Genomic DNA, 22,173 nt, shown 5'->3' on the forward strand with positions numbered 1-22,173 from the left:
GCAGCAACCAGTCCAAGAGTGAAGGGGTTAACAACCACATAACCACAGGACTTTTAAAACCAAGGCTGCATTTCTTGCACTGGCAAGCAAAGGACCATTTCTTTCGTTCCAAGGACAATTTATTTCGTTTCCTGATCCCGTGAGTGTGGTTTTAAGTGTATTCTGCAGATGTCGTGTGTTTGTCTATTAAGGAAATAAATCACAATTTATTTTGCAACTGTTCAATCAAGTACCCAGAAATATAAATGTGTTGATAAAAGTTGATGTCATCGTGACAGCGGGCCGGTCTGGATTTTTTCTGGAGCTTGCCCTCACTTGGCTGTTGTGGCCATCTTGGTTCCTGGCAGCCTCCTGTTTAAGTCTGTACTTCCTGCAGGACGTTGCCTAGAGAGGTTCCTGTTTCTATTTTAGTTCTCCATATTGCCTGCCCATGGATTACCTGTTGCTCACCTCAGCCTGTGACCCAGACTCTGCAGCTTGCTGCCCACCTTGACCTCAGCCTTTGACCCCAACTCTGCAACCATGGCCTCCTGCCTTGAACAGCTGCCATCAACCAGACTATGTTAACTCTAACATAACTCTGTCGCTTGGTTCTGGTCTGTGAATATATAACCCTACCGTAGCCCTGCAGGTACGCTTCCTGATCTGAGATGAGCACTGTTATACCATGAGGATGTTGCATCAATGTATGTCTTTTTATTAATTCTCAAAATATATCATTTAGGCATGTAATTTCTGCGTTTGGGTAAATGCTCCCAGAAGTACTACTGTAATTCTACTGTTGAAGAAGCCATGGTTGTCTACTGCTTACTAACCTATTGATTATCATCATCACCTTCTTCCCTACCACTACTTCCAACACTACTAACAGTTTTTGAAAAACTTAGGGTCTCTTTATTCACTACCATTAGTGTCACTTTCATGACTTGATTGTGCTCCACGCACAATATTATGATTATCATAAACATCTTCATACTCCAACTCCCCCTCATGCCCCCATCCCTCCGTTACCCCCACCATGCTGAATAAGAGCCAGTGTCAATTCAGCATCCTTTCCTGCATACAGTATTGTGCGGAGAAAGAATCTGCTAATTTCCTCAAATGTAGTGCTAATAGTGCCTAGATATGGGCAATATACCGGTATCATATCAAAATTGCAATAATAACTGTTAATAGTGACTGTTGGAGATGCATGCAGAGGTTATGAAACGTTCTTTTAGGGGAAAATCATATTGGCTTTTATTAGCTGACGCTCTAAAAACACAGATATTGTTTGGGTTCAACATGCAGGTAAAAAACAAACAGGCCTAGCTTCTCTTTGGAGTGTGGGCTTTACAGTGTTTAGGCTATCTGAAAGTTGGGGGACTAAGCCCTTTACCAACAACAACACACTAATCAGATATAGGCAAGTTTTGCTCTCACAACCACCCCCCACCCCCCGGATTCGTCTTGGCTGGGCTAGAGGGTTAAATAATCCAAGGGCAGGGTGCTCTCCACAGCAGTTCAGGGTGTCTCCCTGGATCAGAGAGCCCACTCTGCACAAGCCAAGGCAAGACAAGGCAGTCAGACAATCTGATCCAGGGAGACACTATAGACCGCTGTGGAAAGCGTCCTGCCTTTTGACTTTTTATCCCTATATATTACCCAGGAAGTTCCCAAAGGTAAAACTTTCCTATATCTGACTGGTGTGATATCGTTGGTAAGGGGCTTAGCCCCTCAACTTGCAGATAGACTAAACAGAAATAAGATGGAAGAAACACATGCAGAGATGACCATAATAAAGAACTTCAAATCCAGGCAGAAAATCAAGGTACACCACGCTGGATAAAGTAAAAAAACACCACAGTCTGACTTTGGGGGCTGCAACAGATGGTGACCCACAAAAGGTGCTAATTCTGTGAATAAAGTTTGTTCCATCACAAAAAAATAACAACAAAATTGGAGACTCTCACAGCCACCACCAGTCTAAGTTCTTTCAAAACTAAAGCTGTCTCATATTTTAATCTGGTTTCTAACTGTTACATACGCCTATAATATATATTATCTCTAACTGTGCTTGCTATGTCTTGTATATAATGTATACCCTGTTCACTTTATGTAACTATGTATTGTAATCATGTATTATTTGTCATCTTAACTCTATGTCCAGTACATACTTGTAAACAAGAGGTTACTCTAAATATATTAATTCCTGGTAAAACATTTTATATATACATAAATAAATATGACTTTTTTTAAACGACTGCTCAGAAAAAGTAAGAAGTCTACCGGGACATCTGCGAGAGCTATAAAGTCTTCAAGTAAAGTCTGCCACACCTGTATGACTACCGGCTGTGGTTCTAGCAGATACAGAAAATATTGAAGTAGTAGCGCCTTTTGAGGTACGTGTGAAAAATACACCTGAAAGTGCCAGAATGGGGAGTAAAATGTGTTTTGTCTGTAATGAACACAACCACATGAACGTGTCCCTGCAGACCTTATTATGATGATAAGAATGATATGGTTCCAAAAATGAGATGCACCAGCAAAACACATATTGGGTGTTGGGGGTGCTGGAGACCCTGTAGACATGGAAGAGTCATGTCACTATGTCCAGGAACATGAACGCCGGCAGCAAGGGCAGGACCTGCTAAACACAGAATATTTCCGCCAGCTACTGCAAATTCAAGAAAAGCATGCTGGGTGCACTGAAACTGCAGAAGTTTCCATTAAAAAAGGAGACTTCAGTATCTCTGATGTGCCAGAGTCCTCCAATGTAAACAGGAAGAGAAAGAAAAGCGCCCAAGAAATCATGTCCCCCAAAGAGGTGTCTATCCGGTTCTGACAGTGAGAAGCCCTCAACAAACAGTACCAGGGAAGTGGAGCCAGAACAAATAAGTGATGATCACTTGACCAGCCCTGAAGATGCTTGCGTGTACTGATTGATCTGTGCGGTTGATTGAAGTGCTGGTTGGTTAAAGTGTGTGCAGTTAGAACCAGAAGGAAAGGAAAGTACTGGGTATACTAGCAGGGGTGGCTGTTTTTGGGGAGTGTGCAGTGGGTTAATCTATTTTTAAAGTGTGCTGTAATTTGAAGCCTGTGACTTTTTTTCCCCTTTCTCCTGCCTGAGGCAGAGTGGGTGTGGTTGGTTAATTGGCTGGCCTAACACACCTGCAGTGGGTGGGGTTAGTTAATTGATAACCTAACACACCTGGTGGGTGTCCCTATTTAAACAGAGGCTTCTAACGAATCCTGAGCTTGCGTGTACTGATTGATCTGTGTGGCTGATTGAAGTGCTGGTTGGTTAAAGTGTGTGCAGTTAGAACCAGAAGCAGTTTGAACAAGGAAGCAGTTAAACAAGGTATAGTTTATTGAAGTACAGTTAACTGTTAGTACTTCTAAACTTCATAGTTGCTAGAATGAGCAGGATTGAAAATGCCACTCAATGCACATCTTGCCACATGTATGTGCACTTGGAGCAGCTGTTCCAAGGAGCATACCGCTGTGAAGTGTGAGCAGGTGGTCTCTTTAGAATCAGAGATTGCTGATCTGAAGAGGCAACTTGCAATATTGAGGGACATTGGCAATCTTGAAAGGGAATTAGTGCTCACTGAGCAGGCCCTTGCTTCGACTAGTGGTGCAGATGGTGGCGCTTTTAGTGAGGAGCAGGTAGGTAGCTTAGTTGCTGTTAGTGAGGAGCAGGTAGGTAGCTGGGTGACAGTTAGAAAGGGAAGCAGGGGCAATAGGGAGAGGCAGGTCATTTCTGAGCTGACACATCCCAATAGATTTGCCATGTTGAGTGAAGATATTGGGAATGTTGGGGCAGAAATGGCAAAGCTGGGGGAGACTAATTCCTCTAGCAGCCATGGGAATAGTTCCTCCAGCACAGTGGGGACTCAGGATGCTCAGATGCAAAGAAAGATTGTGGTGGTAGGGGACTCCATTATTAGGAAGGTAGATAGGGCAATCTGTTGCCGGGACCGCATGAACTGAACAGTTTGTTGTCTCCCGGGTGCTCGGGTTCGGCACATTGCGGAACGGGTAGACAGATTTTTTTTGGGGGGGGGCTGGGATTGACCCTGCGGACTTGGTACATGTTGGCACCAATGACAAAGTTAGAGAAAGATGGAGGGTCCTAAAAAATGATTACAGGGATCTAGGCCAAAAGCTTAAGGCAAGGACCTCCAAGGTAGTATTTTCTGAAATGCTACCAGTGCCATGCGCTACCGCAGGGAGACAGTCAGAGATCAGGGAGGTTAATGCATGGCTTAGAAAGTGGTGTAGGAAGGAGGGGTTTGGGTTTTTAGAGCACTGGGACTCCTTTTCTGAGAGGTGCCATCTATAATCCAGGGACGGATTGCACCTCAATGAAGAGGGATCTTCTGTGCTAGGGGGGAGAATGCTAAAAAGGTTGGAGAAGATTTTAAACTAGGATGGAGGGGGGAGCGGAATGGAACAGATAATGAATTAAATGGAATAGATGAGGATACAAGGTGGTATGAAGGTAGAATGAGGGCAAGTGCAAGTTTGACAAGCAGTGAGATACCCATAGTAAATAGAGATAATACTAGAAAACTTCTAAAGACTAAACCAAGTGGGAGCAGAAAGGAAGGATCAGATAAGATAATAGTACATGCTGAAAAAAAACTTAAATGCATGCTTGCTAATGCAAGAAGCCTGACAGATAAAATGGGGGAGCTTGAATTAATAGCTACAAGGGAGCAGTATGATATCATAGGCATTACTGAAACATGGTGGGATGAAACTCATGACTGGACAGTTAATTTAGAGGGTTATTCCCTTATTCGGAAGGATCGAACAAATAGAAGGGGAGGTGGAGTATGTTTAAATGTTAAACCGGATCTAAAACCTATTATAAGGGATGATGTCTATAAAGGGAATGATGAAAATGTAGAGACCTTGTGGATAGAAATTAGCAGTGGAAAAAAATAGTATAAAGAAAATGTTTGTGGGAATATGCTATAAACCACCAAATATCTGTGAGATTGAGGAAGCTAAAATACATTTGCAAATGGAGAAGGCATCAAAACTGGGTCATGTTTGCATAATGGGGGATTTTAATTATCCAGACATAGACCGGGGCAATGAGATTAGCATTACAACAAAAGGGAACAGGTTTTTGGGGGTGCTTAAAGATAATTATATGACCCAAATTATTGAGGAACCAACCAGGAGAGGGGCAGTTCTGGATTTGGTCATATCAAACAATGTAGAAGTAATAACAAATATTCAAGTCCTGGAACAGTTGGGTAACAGTGATAATAACATGGTCTCATTTGAAATAAATTATCAAAAAACAGATTACTTGGGTTCAACAAAGACTTTAAACTTTAGAAAGGCAGATTTTAATAAACTGAGGTCTAATCTAGTAGTAATACAATGGGATGATGTTTTTGCAGGGAAAAATGTAGAAGATAAATGGGCAGTCTTTAAAACATTGTTAGAAAAGCACACTTATCAGTGTATACCCTTGGGTAATAAGTATAAAAGAAATAAGTCAAAACCAATGTGGCTAAATAAACAGGTAGGGGAGGAAATGGACAAGAAGAGGAAGGCGTTTAGATTCTTTATGTCAGAAGGGACAGAGAAATCATATCAGAATTATAAGGAATGTAACAAAAATTGCAAAAGGGCAATTAAATTAGCAAAAATGGATAATGAAAAAAGAATTGCAATAGAAAGTAAGGTCAACCCTAAAAAGTTCTTTAAGTACCTTAATAACAAAAAAATGAGAAAAGAAAATATAGGACCCTTTCAGTGTGAGATGGGTAGGCAGATTATTGGCGATAAGGAAAAAGCAGAGGTATTAAATAAATTCTTTGCCTCTGTGTTTACCAGGGAAGAATCAAGTTCAATAGTAGCGCCACAGGAGGAAGCCACAACCTCCATATTAATGACTAATTGGTTAACTGAGGAAGAAGTTCATAAGCGACTTGAAAAACTTAAAGTAAATAAGGCACCTGGCCCCGATGGCATACATCCAAGAGTTCTCAAGGAGTTAAACTCAGTAATAGCAAAACCATTATATTTAATATTCAAGGACTACATTTCCACAGACTCAGTACCACAAGATTGGCGTAAAGCAGATGCGGTGCCTATATTTAAAAAGGGAGCTAGATCACACCCAGGGAATTACAGACCTGTAAGCCTGACTTCAATAGTAGGGAAACTACTTGAAGGTTTAATATGGGATAATATTCAGGAATACCTAATGGAAAACAAAATTATTAGTAATAGTCAGCATGGATTTATGAAGGATAGATCTTGCCAAACTAACCTTATTTGTTTCTTTGAGGAGGTAAGTAGGAATTTAGACCAGGGTAATGCAGTTGATGTGGTCTACTTAGATTTTGCAAAGGCTTTTGATACGGTTTCACACAAGAGGTGGTGTACAAAATAAAGAAAGTTGGACTCAGTAATAATATATGCACCTGGATTGAAAACTGGTTAAAGGACAGACAACAGAGGGTTGTCATAAATGGAACTTTTTCAGTTTGGGCTAAAGTCGTGTGTGGAGTACCTCAAGGATCGGTACTGGGACCCCTGCTTTTTAACTTGTTTATTAATGACCTTGAGGTTGGGATCGAGAGCAAAGTCTCCATCTTTGCTGATGATACTAAATTGTGTAAGGTAATAGAATCAGAGCAGGATGTAATTTCTCTTCAGAAGGACTTGGAGAGACTGGAAACATGGGCAGGTAAATGGCAAATGAGGTTTAATACAGATAAATGTAAGGTTATGTGTGCTCATTTGCATGTCATTTCCCAGAATCCCTTGCTGCAGAGGAAGTGCTGTATGCTGGGTGATAATGGGGAAAGGCGGGGTTGCAGACCTGCCTAAGAAATGCAGATGAGCATACAGTTATATTTGCATATATATATATATATATATATATATATATATATATATATATATATATATATATATATATATATATATATATATATAATATTTTTTTGTTTTTTTTAGCTGAGCCAATACATAGCTGAGCCAATACATGTTTCCAAACACACATAGATATATATATGTGTTTGGAAACATGTATTGGCTCAGGTATCGTGGATGACATCATTATAAGTAAACATACACAACTTGACCTGCATGAAGGGATTATGTGTAATGATCTTCCAAATAACACACACTGCAACCTTCTACTTTACAAAGCATTCAACATCTTTGCCCTATAGTTGCAAGCTAAATGTATGTGTGAATCTTTTAACAAACAATGGGTTAACATGCATAACCACAAAGCACACCTGTACTCATTCTTTGTCACAGTAATGTATAACTTCATTATATTGTGTCTGTGCACACAAATGCATAATTCACTATTTCATGTATGTGTCGATACATATATACATATAATATATATATATATATATATATATATATATATACATATATGTTACACGTATAAACAGGCCATTACAGCCTAATCAAGTCTTGCATGGAATATTGAGCATTCAAAGGCGAACATAAATAATTTGCACAAACAAATTTTGTGATGTAGTATAATGTGAGCATAAATAGGAACATGTACAATATGGTATTTAATTGTGTTCATATGTAGCTCACTTCATATTTTTAGTTCGCTCATGTACCGGTGTGTGAAACCAGTTTCAATTAATATGTAATCACAGCATAGAGGTGAACAGAGGGGGTGGTGTAGGGCACAGAGCCAGATCACAGGGTCATGGTAGGGTCAAGTCTTGTGGGATGGCTTACAGGTGGTAGAAGCAAATAAAAGGTCAGGGTGGTGTCACATATTGGGGGAGGGACTACAGTTGTTAGAAGCTGACAAGGTGAACAGAAGTTCATCACATTCATTTGAAATGGTAATTATCTGAATACTTTCACCCACCAGTCCACTATATATTAAAACGTACGTTAGTAATTCGTTCACTCATATATTATTTTAACGTTTTAGCTACGCCACCTTATCACACCAGTGCAATCTGTGAGCTACACACTGCATGTGTTGCTGAGTGTCAGCCACATTGAGCTCTACACCTGCTTCTCTTAAATGTTCGGACAGATCTCTAAACACATTCATACACATTTCCACAATTAGGTGCTGAATTCTAAGCAGAGTCAACTTTGCTTTCATGGTAGTGATGTACATTATTATAGTTAGATTACTGCACAACATACAGGTATGCAGTGTATGTACAACAGAACACTTAATTTTACAACGCATTCCTGCATGAACATTGTATGTTGTATGGTTTTTACAATAAATGTGCCAATTAGGTTCACATGTACATTTATGTTAAGATGGATAATATACAGATAGCCCTAACCATATCATTGTGATTTCGTTATGTGATGCTGATATTTAGCCATAACTACTCCCACTACAGATACTTCATGTAAATTATGTACACATTACAATTAAATTCTGATGTTATTCTTCTATATAGTTGCTCCTGCAGCTCCTGTGTCACCTGACACTGAACATGTCTCATCAACCTGTCTCATCAAAGTCATCATCAAGAATGGAAGGTGAGTGTATGAGGTGCAGCACATATAATGTGTACATTTGAAGAATTTTATTTGCCATGCAAAATAAATGCCTTTCACATGTAATGAATTCACTTCAGTTAGTGTCACAGAAGATGTAGTTTTTCCTGACAACATGTAATTGTGTGTGTTTTAAAGTATCAGCTAGGAGTTGTGATGTTACAACAACCTTTAATTAATTCTTCTTTCACACTGAGTCGAAACATCATTGTTACTTCAAGCATCATCTTCTAATTGGACACAAATAAAAAATTATGGATACATGTTATGTGTTCCACTATGAGAACAACTATCATTATAGTGAAAACAAAGTGAAAGTTCCATGGCAGTTCATAATGTCTTTCTTTATTTGTGGAACCAGATGTTGCCACTCAAGGACAAATTCACTCAAGTGACCATGAAGATGTTGACACTCCTGGATTAACACAGCATTCAAGTCCTCCTGCTCGTGACACATACTCAGCTATAGCAGCTTATGAAGAACGAATCTTGGGTGAAGAAAATCGTTGCCATTCAGAAATGATGTCAATGCTTGAAAGGATGCTGTCACTGCATGAAAGGTCAATATCAGAAATGTCACAAATTAAACAAGTCATCATCCAAGTTCCTAAAGAAATCTAAAATGTAAACAGGACATTACAAGCATTAGTTCTGAATGTAAGCCAATCAAATCAGTTTCGGAGTACAGCAAGAGAACAACAATTCCACTTTACCCCATCAGAGGATGGATCTTTACATGCTGCTACTTTTTCTCTCGAGTCATCAGTTCTTCATTCCCCAGTTCTGGATGATACTGGTACAGTAGGTGCAAGTTCTGTGCAGGTCCCTGTCAACATCCAACCGCTTACATCTGTTCAAAATATGGAACTGACACCTACAAATGAGACACGCAAAAGAAAGTTAGGGCAACAATTACTAGTAACCAGCTTTTGGAAGAAGATTAAAAAACAAAAACAAGAAAGTGCTCCACCATCACTCTTGCAATGTTTAGCAAGTGTTTCACAACTGCCACAGCCCACACCCAGTGCCCCTGAACTGCCACAGCCCACACCCAGTGCCCCTGAAGTGCAACAGCCCACACTTAGTGCCCCTGAAGTGCAACAGCCCACACCCAGTGCCCCTGAAGTGCCACAGCCCACACCCAGTGCCACTGAACTGCCACAGGCTAGTACAAGTGGTACAGTTAAGGCTAGAGTACTTGGCAGAGGGAAAAGGCAAACACAACAGCCAACAAGCAGGTCTGTGACTCGCTCTCAAAAGGATAAACAAAAATAAATAAGCACATTGACTAAATTTGTTGGTGTCCTGGTGTTGTTTACTGCAGACTATTTCATGCATAGTGTATGTATGATCATGTACAGATGCTTGATAACATTCAAGTATGTCCTTGTACACATGAATGTTTATAAATGCTCACTGACTGAATGAAGGCATATTTTATAACATATGAATATCTATTAATCATCAGTTGATTCATGGTATAACATTATTACACACTTGGCATGTTAATAGAAGATGACATTCACTTAGCTCTTGTTCAAGATGAGATGTATCTGGGTTATTTTTGTAATGTAGATAGTCATTTTATGCTAATATTATTGACATACAACTTTAAGTAAGTACCCATATAACAGCATACATTTTAATGTTATGTTTTCTTGTGTCTTAACTCTGTAAGACATTACTTACCTTAATCTTCTTTCAGCAAACAGGCCTTGTGTTAATGAGATCTAAATGTTAGGACACTTGCTACAATTATGCTATCAGTATGAATGAGCCCCTAATTCACTCAGCTGTATTTAACTTTGAATATGATTACAATAAGGCCTGCTTACACACATCTATGCCTTTAGTTTTGCACTCTATATATAATATATATATATATATATATATATATATATATATATATATATATATAATCAGAATGAACAGTACAGGCCTTCATGGCTGCAAAGAGGCCTTGTTTGCTGTTAAATACAAATTCTACACAGCTGACTCAATTAGGCCCTCAAACATACTGAGCCAGTAATGTTATAAACTTTAATGAACTGTTAAGATAATTACAACAAGGCCTGTTTGCACACAACAAGGCCTTCAATGTAGCAATATCTATATCTATATATATATATATATATATATATATATATATATATATATATATATATCAACTGTAAATATTACTGTATGTTCATTTGCATGTCTTATATACACACACACACACACACACACACACACACACACACACACACACACACACACACACACACACACACACACACACACACACACACACACACACACACACACATATATACACACATACACATATATATATATATATATATATATATATATATATATATATAGACATATAAACATACTATATATATACACACAATATATAGTTAAATATATATAAATATATATATTTATATATATCTATATATATAATTATATATTTATATATGGGTCAAACAAAGAAAAAAAGCAGCGCCTCTAGAAGTGTATAACTAAAAAAAATCTAGAAATGTTTAGTGCTAGTGATTACTCAAATGAATATTGAAGGAAGATTAAAATTAATAAATTGTGAATAAATAATGAACTACTAAAATAATGTGATGGCACATGGATTAACTAGATGCCTGTGCATATTAACAAGGGAAAACTAAGAACAAACAATAGCATAACAGTCAAAATAAATACATGTAAAATACATATAGAATAAACGTATATAAGCAAGAAAAGAGGGTAAAAACCAGTCCTCAAAATGATAGTCCAATGTAGAAAATGGAAGCTGGTACAAGGGGTCCCCGGCTGCTCTAAGAATGGACAAACCACGTCCATAGGGAATCTACAGAGAAGAAAGAGGAGAGAGCGCACGCCCCATAGTGTAAAACTGTATATTTAATGAGGGGAAGGGGAGGAAGGGGGGTAAGAAATGCACTCACAAAAGTACAGATTAAAATAGCATTGTGTGATAATAATCCCCACCATCCGGTTGCTGCGCTCCATCCTGGGGGAAACCCCGATCACAAAGGGTTTTTGAGAAAGTCACCCGTGAGTGACGAAACGCGTCAGGGAGCGTCATCACGTCTGACGCATTGACATTACGTCATCACGGAGCGCTGGAGTGAACCGATCCAAGCGCTGGCACCATAGAGGCCTACAAGCAAGGAGCTACTTTCCACGATCCTTGGACATTTCTACAACATCCACTGGCCCTGGACATCTGCTGGGACTGTGACCTATCCTGTTTGTGATCGGGGTTTCCCCCAGGACGGAGCGCAGCAACCGGATGGTGGTGATTATTATCACACAATGCTATTTTAATCTGTACTTTTGTGAGTGCATTTTTTACCCCCCGTCCTCCCCTTCCCCTCATTAAATATACAGTTTTACACTATGGGGCGTGCGCTCTCTCCTCTTTCTTCTCTATATATTTATATATATATATATATATATATATATATATATATATATATATATCAAGAGAAACAAACAGAGAGACAAACAGAGAGACAAACAGAGATACAAACATAGGGACAGAGAAAGAGAGAGAAAGAGAGAGAGAGAAAGAGAGAGAAAAACAGAAAAAGAGACAAAGAGAGAGATGTGTGTATGGTTAATTTTAGCTAAGTGTAAGTAGAAATCTGTTCATCATAGCACTGTAGATGATTTCACACACATTGTTATTGTAATTAAAAGTGTAAACTTGTTTTGCACATTTTGATTGCCTAAGCCGAAAGTAAAGTTTCGATTCCTGTGAAAAGAGGGTATCTTAGACAAAGAATTTCAGCCAATTATTGTAACAAATTTCTTGTGGGAGAAAACCTAGGCGTATAACTGTTAGGTTGTATTATAGCCTTGGAACAAACCTCGAAGATAACATGTAACTATTCACACATTCAGCAGACATCCGTAAGCGTTCAACTTAGACACTGTACACTTGAAGAGAGAAGAAATGGCAGGAGCTTCCACATTGCACAGCCATCCACGTAAATCATACAAATTTTTGATTTATGAAGCTATCGAGTCAACGCCACACAAAAAGGCAACCGTGGGGGAAATCTATGACTTGATCCAAAGAAAATATCCATACAACCAAGAACCAGACAAACAAAGAAATTTTAAAACTTCTGTACGTTTCACTTTATCCGCAAATGAATGTTTTGAGCGTGTCCATGATCGTCAAGATCAACGATATGGATGCTGGCATGTTGCGCCATCATTTAAACTTAACATGGAACATATCTTCTGTTAAATAGGATTTTTTTGCCTAATACCAGTTACATTGAAGCCGCACAGACTGTCGCGTCTGCTGATATACCTGCACCGTCCATTCATCAAGATCAGATGCAAGATGGACATAACTACTATGATATGTATCCAAACTTATATGGCCAATGCGAATGTGGATATGAAAACAACCAACAACTGTACGTACCTCCGGACGTCTTGTTTGAAGAAGCCACTGCAGATCCATATGACGGCCTCACGGAGATGTGTGTTTCAGGATTCAAATGTTGCTTCAACCATGGATGATACTGTTGTGCCTTCCTGGAGCGAGTTGTTGCAGTCAAATCAGTTTTGACTTCTACAAGAATGGTAAATACAAATTTCGTTAGGCCTTTACTCAAATGATATATGTGTACATTAATAATAGACACAATTTGTTAGCCAAATGAGTGGATACAGCTTAACATTGCAGACAGCCTTACATGTAGCGTGCACAAAGACATTATTTCCTATAGCAATATACTACATGACGAACCATTAGTACACATTGGTGACGGAGTCCTAAATCATAGATTATTATCGCTTTTAAAGTATAATTTCAACATGTTACACTAACTGTAACACACACACCTCATTGTTTAGCATTCAACATATAATAACAAAATGTCGCCCACATATGACGTGGGAACGTGGTCATGTCCCAAGGCGTCATTTTAAAAGGTTACTGATGCAAGGCCCACCCCCAACCGACGTGCACGCGTGAAACAGTATTGGCTGTGCCCGTAGCTTATTGTTACGGTCAGTGCAGTGTGTCATGTGCGCACGTCGGTGGGGCGGTGCGTGCACAGCGCTGGAGGCCAATGTTCATTCAGTGGGAGGGGTGTTTGCATGCATTTCACGGTGCCTTAACATGACATCACACGTATTTTGTTCGCTCATTGGCTGATCATCCGTTTTGGCCGTGGGCACACGTACGTTTACAAAGTTTAGATATGTACGTGTGTAGAAGTGAATTTTTTTCGCTTCCATATCATAACTTTCAGCCATGATATGCATACTGCTAGCAGCACCATGGAGGGACATGTATTGAATGCACAGCGTACACATCGTTTTGCGCATGCGCTAAGACTTAGTCCACACATTCGTGACGTGCGCGCTCAACAGACGTTGTGCGCGCACATTATTATGTATACAGGCACCGGAACAAACATATCAGTAGTAATGCCAGCAACGCCATTTGAAAAATGAGATAATTCTGTATCTTTAGTTTTATCCGTGCAGTTTAAACATATACGTAACTTATGCGTGAATATCCACAATCATATAGAGATGTGTTAAGCGTTGTCATGCTGAAACATAGATAAATGTGCCATCTTTGAACATCATGTGTTTGCTGTATTTCACAGATGTCGAGGATGAATACATGGGACCAATGTATGATTTCAGATGGGACAATCGTTATATTAGATGATTGTGACGACTAGCGAACAACTATTCTAATAAATATGTAACAATGCTTTCAATGATTGGTGCGCTGATTAACAATCACTACATAATGTTATCCTATTGTGCAAATATTTACTATGCACTTAATTATCATAATGATGTTGCTAAGCACTGAAGTTAGATCTTATATTCATAAATTTTAAATTTCTACTAACATTATTGTCATGTGATATATGCTACCCACATTATCACTCAGCAAACACATTAATCTACTATATATTATATTCTCACGTGTGACTTGTCAAAGAATGTAAATGCTACCTAACAACTCATAGACATTGTATCTAAACGTACACAATAACAATAGGGAGGTGATAAAAACTTTTTAGTCGTGTGAATGTTATATTATCACCTAGGTTGTAGTGGTAACCTAACATGCATGAGCTAATGAATGTTAGGTACAGATCATTAAACCATGAACATTTGTGTGTACATTTAATTCACACGAGTAACTATAGTTTAGTGTTATTAGTAAACGTTCAACACATACATAGCTAAGTGACGCCGATGATAAAAACAACATTATTATGTAGGTTTATATTATTTCTGTGTGGAGTAGCCTCCTATGGCGCTAAGGATGAAGAGTGGAAAAGAGTCTTGTGCAGTGATTTCTTCTTATATGGAATACCTCAGAGAAGGGAACAGGAAATAAACAAAAAACACCGCAATAGTGTATTATCTTTGAGACAACAATTGTCATATGGGACAAGATACAAAGAGCATTTATTGGTTAAAACAATTGTAACCGCAATTGACATAAAACATATGTGAAATTAATAAACAGTAGACTTTTCTCCTGCTGCTCAAGAGGATAGTTCTCACTGCTGAATAAGAAATGAGCTTCCAAGCGCTTGTGCTTAAAGGAAGCTGCGTTGCTCCGCCGTTTGATAAAACTGAAATCCTACTCACCATCCATGAGTAGGACATGTACAGTGGTTCGGGGTCTTTTGCCAGGGATAGCCTCTTGCCGTGGGGTGCAGAGAGTCCTTTAGTGCGGGGAGATTTCCTGTGGTCCTCGTGGTTTGCTGCCAACAGATAAGTTTCTAACCGTCTCCTGCCGCTGACGTCACCGTCTGGTATGCACAGCTACGGGGTCCCTGGATGGCCAAAAACCTTCCTACGCGTTTCGAAACTCCGTAATACTGGGTTTCTTCGTCAGGGATCCTATATCATAGTACCTCATCGCTCCAAATCCCACAAATACAAAGACATTCAACATATAAAAAACGGCCTTCATATTAGGTCCACATCAATATCAGACATCATAATCAAAACATAACATACAATGTCTGCCTTAAAAAACATATACAGAAAATTAAAAACAAAGTTAAACATTTGAACTGAGCTGCTGCAGGCTTTATGAAACCGAGCCGCAAAATTATTCACCCATGCGAATATACGCCATATTCCTGGCAAAGTCTGCAAATAATTCTCACATTTCTAGCCATTTGAAACATTTTTATCTTAACATCAAATGCTACACACGTTGCATTCAATTTTAGAAAATAATATGATTAATAGGAGAAAGAGGAAATTTTACCTGTCACACATTTTGAACGTTTATGTTTGAGCATAAACCTAAAGTGATAAAGCCCTGCATCAACAGTATAGAACATTGCTTTAACTATGCAATTCAAAACATGAAATAGTGGTTCACTCACACTCTGCAGAGGTTATACAATGTGCTTGTTAAAATGTCTAAAGTCTTGTTCAGCTTGTCTTATATAGTTACATAGTCTTAAAGATCTTATCTTTTGCAATGTCAAGTATAAAGTACTTGACCTACAGTATATAACTATTTAAACAATACAACAATGAACAGTCTGCAAGGTAGAGGAAATGGTTTGGCCTATTTCTATTCAATCAATATGGTAATCATTTTTTTCTGTTGTAAACCTTATGTGAATAATTGCAGCTACGGTAAATATCTTTTTTTTTATTTGTATTATTCCTGTTTCCATACATCTGTTTTCCAGGAGATGATACAGTACATCTGCAAATGGAAAATATACAGTGCATGCTATATAACCATGTCATTGGTTATATATTATTTGATATTGTTTCAGAAACCATACAATAATAATAATAATAATAATAATAGTTTGTACATAGTACTTCACAGAGACATTTTGCACACACAGTCCTTGCCCCGTAGAGCTTACAATCTATGTTTTTTGTGCCTGAGGCACAGGGAAATAAAGTGACTGGACACAAGGAGCCGACACTGGGGAATTGAACCAGGTTCTGCTGCTTCAAACTCAGGGCCAGATTCAGTGTCCTTACTCACTGAGCCGATCCTCGTCTCCTTTGCAAGAGGTCATTTAAGACCTTTTGCAGATAATGAAAACATACAGAACAAAGTTATAGATATTGTTAGCTGAGAGTTAAAAAGGGTTTTGGTTTTCTCTTTGTTTTTTTTTAGTAACATTTCTGGTATCTTTCATTTCACACATTCAGGATTGACAAATAGGTAAATAAAAATAGATGGACAATTTTTTTATTTATTTTTTAAATAATAATTTCCATAATTTAATATAGCCCTTTTTCCCTCTAGCATGAAGGGACTACTGGTGCTGGCGTTACCTGTAGGCTCACAGAGAGCTGAGCCTCCGCCACTGGGAGCCTGGGTTAACAAATATATAAAGTGGCAGCACCTCCACCTGCACAGGATCCAAATTATATGAGATAACCCCGAACAGGAACCAATAATAACAGCTCACAGATTATGCAATAACCTTTTACTGTCATATATAAACTAATAAACACATAGGATATAATAACTCTACTGGTTACAGCTATCACAGTTATCACTAGCTGAGCAGGGCTTTGTCCCACCACCGTGTACCCCACACCATGTCCACAATACAAGAAGAGTCCCGGAGTCACCTCACCCTCTGAGTGTCCCCAAAAGATACCCTCCCTTCTAGGCGTGATCAGCGCCTTAATGTATAGTAGTGTTGGTGCATGTTTGGTGAACAGGTACCTGCCGGGTGTGTCCACACCTGGGCGCACTGACAAGGAGAAGTAAAGGGATCCGCCAATCCTGCGATATCCTCCGCCGGCCGAACACCTCCCACTGAAGTTACACTTGCGGTGATAGTCGCTACCTCTCTTCCGTCTGGTCCCAGACTGCAGATAACAAGATGCTCCAGAAGCAGCTGTGGCCCTAATCTGGCTAACCACTAAAGGCAGGGTCCCTAACTAATGGGGCCTTCCCCAGGGCAGCCACAATCTAGGGTGAGTCGCCTAGCTGGGGTTTAGAGGGTCTCTGTCCTAGTGCAGAGGGTCACAGACCCCTGCACCTACACAACTTCCCCTCTCTGAGTCCAGGCTCCAACTGCCTTCCTTGTTTAAAAGCGCAGAATGTAACTGCCTCTGCAGAAGATCTCTGCCGCCCGATTAGATCCCAGGCATCATGTGTCACATGCCCATATGCCTGCTGGGGACCAGGTTACATCAATAAAAATAAAAACATCTAGGAATAAATAACTCAATACTGTCAATAAATCCTGACGTAACTTTCGACAGAACATTTTCTGCTATCACATACCTTCGATTAGATGTTTTTGCACACAGACAATGTCCCACATTCTTTTTCACGTGATATTATTTTCAAATGTAAAACCTTCAAGGCTAGAAATGTCATCAAATTTAACATACAGATGTACTGTAACTGCTCTTACTGTTTTCAGGTTACGGTTAAGTGTAGCTATATCTCTTGGTTGAACTCGATGGACATACAGATGTAGCAAGACTTGCTGTTATAATCTTTCAAACATGTATATATAATATTTATTGACCATATGTTAGTAGCTCAGTACATTCATTTCATATTTCATTATTTGTAATAACATTGGCAGAAGATATTCCATCAGTTCTGAAAGACTAACTCGTCATTTTATCTCTCACAACTGAGCTTGTGCAAAATCTATATCTGAGAATTTTTTTTATTGTAAGTGCACTTTTTTTAAGTGCAAGATTTGTTTAGTTATATAGATTTTTTTTGTGTTTCATATAGGAATAGAGATAAAATTCAAATCCATCATGGGTGGTTAAATGGGCATTTATATTATGTCTGTAGGCTGCATGTTTTAGTATTGTTAATTGTTTCATTGCCTAACAGAGAAGATAGAGTCAATTAATCTATCTGGATGGTATATAAGACGTATTTACGCCCCTGAGAGAACAACATCCCTGAGGAAGCAACCAGAGCATTTGTGAAAAACGTAGGGTAGACTTTAGTGAGCACTTTTTGCACACAGCATCCAGGGACATTAGCCTGATATGAGGAGGAAAATTTGTGATGTTACAGTGGACGGGCTTCAAGGGGTGTGTCCCATACTGTATATGATGGGAGTTGCAAGCTTCCGAGAGTGTACAGTAGGAGAGGTCTTAGAGAAACCGGGGAGACACCATCAGCCCATCGCCGGATGCACCTTTCAATCAGTCCAGGTTGCCCAGCCCAGATATGTAACACTGGCCAACCACCTAGATTATGTACCGTAGATCACCAAATATGGCCATATAGCCTACACCTCATAATGCAGAGACTCACATAAGGGCACCTTCCAGGGAGATGGAAAAACACACAGCCCTGCGTGTCTACCTTCAGCGCTGCAGTCACATGGAGCCAGATGGAGAGATGGCTGCGCAGCTCATCTAAAAGTTGAGTGCCGGTATTTTCTCCCTTCAGATGACCCATTCAAGTGAAGGATTAATGCTGTGGTGTCCCATTCAAAATCATAGAACTCTGCAGTGTTAATCCTTCAAGCCACAAAACTTGCTGTCCTTGTAAACGTGGTAGGGCTGCGATCTGGTCCCAGTTTTTCATATTTTTTCCACAAGGACTGTAAGTCTTGCTACAGTACATCGACAGTATATGTGTTTTTAAACCTCATCTAGTATGTAACTATGTAACAACGTAATGTAAAGGGTTCCATGGGTAAAGGGTCCCATACAGCACTTCCACTGCAGCAAGGGATTCTGGGAAATGACATGCAAATGAGCACACAGTGTCACTTTTTGCCTCAATAACCATTTTTAACATGGTTCCCTATAGGCTGCAGTGGAAGTGCTGTATGCTGGGTGATAATGGGGAAAGGCAGGGTTGCAGACCTGCCTAAGACATGCAGATGAGCATACAGCTATATTTGCATATTTGCTTTCCAGTGGAGGGTTTTTGTCACTTTTTTTACTCACCATAACTTAACTCAGTATTATGGTTTAGCCTATCCCATAGCCTCTCTTGCATTCCCAGTAAAATCAACCCCACACTGATGAGACCCATCAAGGTCAAAACAGCTGTCTGTGGGTGGTTTTCTGGGTATGCACCTTAACTCTGGCTGTGCTCAAAGCTGTGACCATGCAGCAAGCTTAAGCCTATAGGGAACCATGTTAAAAATGGATATTGAGGCAAAAAGTGACACTGTGTGCTCATTTGCATGTCATTTCCCAGAATCCCTTGCTGCAGTGGAAGTGCTGTATGCTGGGTGATAATGGGGAAAGGCAGGGTTGCAGACCTGCCTAAGACATGCAGATGAGCATACAGCTATATTTGCATATATATATATATAAAATATTGGATAGATAAAGGACCACGCTTAGGTCAAACCAAAACAAGAATAGTTAGTCTGTCTCCATTAATTTGGTTATAGTAATAATGGAGTGAATTCATCTAGTGATACTATGTGGCATCTATAAATGACTAAAAATATATGTGTAGCCAGTTTTGGTCACAATATAAGTAACTATAGGGTAGCTGAGAGACAGAGACAGAGAGACAGAGAGAGAGATAGACGAACAAACAAGGGATTCACAGCACTCACCAGTATGATGCAAAATGGAAAGTTTATTCAAAACACATGGCAAACCATAAAAAAATGGTGCAGCGTTTCGGACCAGATACGGTCCTTTCTCTATAGCACCCACAGTGTACTCAGTGCTTTACAAAAGAAACAAAAAACAGTACAGGGAATAATGAAACAATCAGTGCAACAAAATCAGACAATAGGAAAGGAAATCCCTGTCCGGGGAAGCTTACAACCAAAGTGGTATGATGGGAGACCTACAGAGACAGCACGTGAGGGAATAAATGCAGTAGATGGCTGTGCTGGGCCACAGTGGTTTGTAGGAGCAATTGAGTTTGGGACAGTAGACGAGTCCAGGCTATTGACATGCTTCATGTAAGAGGCGAGTTTTTAAGTTTGACGTAAAGGTGGGGAGAGAAGGTGCTTGGTGTAAACTGAGTGTGATGTAATTCCACAGGTAAGGGGGCAGTGAGGGAAAAGGGTTTGAGAGAGAGAGAGCAGTAGAGGTTAAAGGGGTTGAGAAGACAAAGCAATATTGATTATGTCAGCTATGAATTGCTGATCAATATTTCATTGGTATCATAACATTTTTGTGTCTGAGGTCAAGCGTCACAAGAGTGCCAGTGGACCTGCCACATTTGCGATCATGTGATCACTTGTCAAGTGATCACATGACTGCCCCTGCCCCTCTGCTTATGAAAATGTAAGTACAAGGAACCCCACTTCCATTTTGATCGGGCCGACCTCTCTATTATATAATAAGCCTTTCCCTATTGTTGTACTGTACCTGGTACTGTATGCCAATAGAGAGGCTGGCATGCAAGTGCCCATGACGTACTGTATGTCATTAGGGGATTACAAACGTTAAATACTGAAATCAGATTCTTTCTTCACATGAAATAAAGTGGAAAATACTGTGAGACCTACTGCCTTAATGCTATTTTCCCCAACTTGCTAATGTAGGTATGCGATAAACCGCAAAACAAATTACCTGTGGTACGAATACCGTGTGATGCCTGCCCTTTCTTGGGTGATGTGATGTCACCTTAAAGGGAGGAAAGCATAAGGTACCTGTTTGGAGACTACTTTTATTTTATTTTTATTATATATTATTGGAGTAGGGGGTCTCCAGTGCTGAACCACATTAATTTCAGGTCCTGAGACCCCTTGCTTTGAGACCCCATGCTTCCTGAGGTATGGGGTGCCGGTATCCCCTGCAAGTTTAAATGTACCAGTCATGTGGTCCATGGCGCAAGACCTTTAAACTTGCAGGAGATACCGGCACTGGATATGGAGGACAGTATCTCGGGAAGCAAGGGTTTGCGTGGACCTCGGGCGGTTAATTCTGATACCTATTTATTATTCATACTCAGTGGAGGCTCTCTCTTATCTTTGGTTACTCTATGTAGTGTTATGATTAAGTGAAAGATGTGACATCATTTCCCTTATGTCTGAGTGAATGTTTAGGTTTCCACATTTCATCCTGTCGAAGCACGGAAAGATTAATATTTAGACAAATATGTTCCTCACCTCCCTCTCTGAATCATTCTAAAGAGATGAGAAACATAAGTTGTGATTAATGTTCTGAATGATGATACTTTATACTACCAATAAAGTGTTTGCAGTACAGTTTGCAACATAAGTAAATGTATTGGACACGTACAAGAAAGTTAACTAAAGGAGTTATGATGCCGCTGTTTCAATATCTTTCACTAGTATACTGGGTCAACTCAAGTTGAATAATATACTGTAGCGGTATCAGAATGAACAGCCCTAGCACTTTATTTTAGTTGATATATACATAAAAAACTGTGCCCAGCGTACTGATGTAGCGGCCGTTATTCGAACATATCTCGGCGCCGATTTTGAGTTCTCTGCTGTTCCCCACGCAGCATGAACGCGGCCAAAACGTGTCCAATCGCCCCAGGCACTCGCGCTTATTGCGCATGTTTTGTTTGAATTTCATGGATTCTGTTTCTTCATTTGCAATAAAATGGATGAATTGTAATGTGTACAGTACTGTGCTACTGTGCTACTGTGTCAATTTCCTGTTTTTAAAAGCCAGAACACTAAAATTTGTTTTTCTGCGCTCGCCGCGCTCGCA

The 22,173-nt window shown here is 39.5% G+C and overlaps 1 long non-coding RNA gene across 1 annotated transcript; it reads right to left on the reverse strand.

Moving 5' to 3' along the window:
* Positions 1 to 9,239: 9,239 nt before the first annotated feature.
* On the reverse strand, positions 9,240 to 17,550 carry LOC142468881 (uncharacterized). Its single transcript, XR_012788896.1, has 3 exons — positions 17,246 to 17,550; positions 12,965 to 13,114; positions 9,240 to 9,394 (listed from the first exon to the last, which is right to left on the reverse strand). It is a non-coding gene; the product is annotated as an uncharacterized LOC142468881 (long non-coding RNA).
* Positions 17,551 to 22,173: the final 4,623 nt, after the last annotated feature.

This window comes from Ascaphus truei, chromosome 1, assembly GCF_040206685.1.
Source record: "Ascaphus truei isolate aAscTru1 chromosome 1, aAscTru1.hap1, whole genome shotgun sequence".
Lineage (NCBI taxonomy): Eukaryota > Metazoa > Chordata > Amphibia > Anura > Ascaphidae > Ascaphus > Ascaphus truei.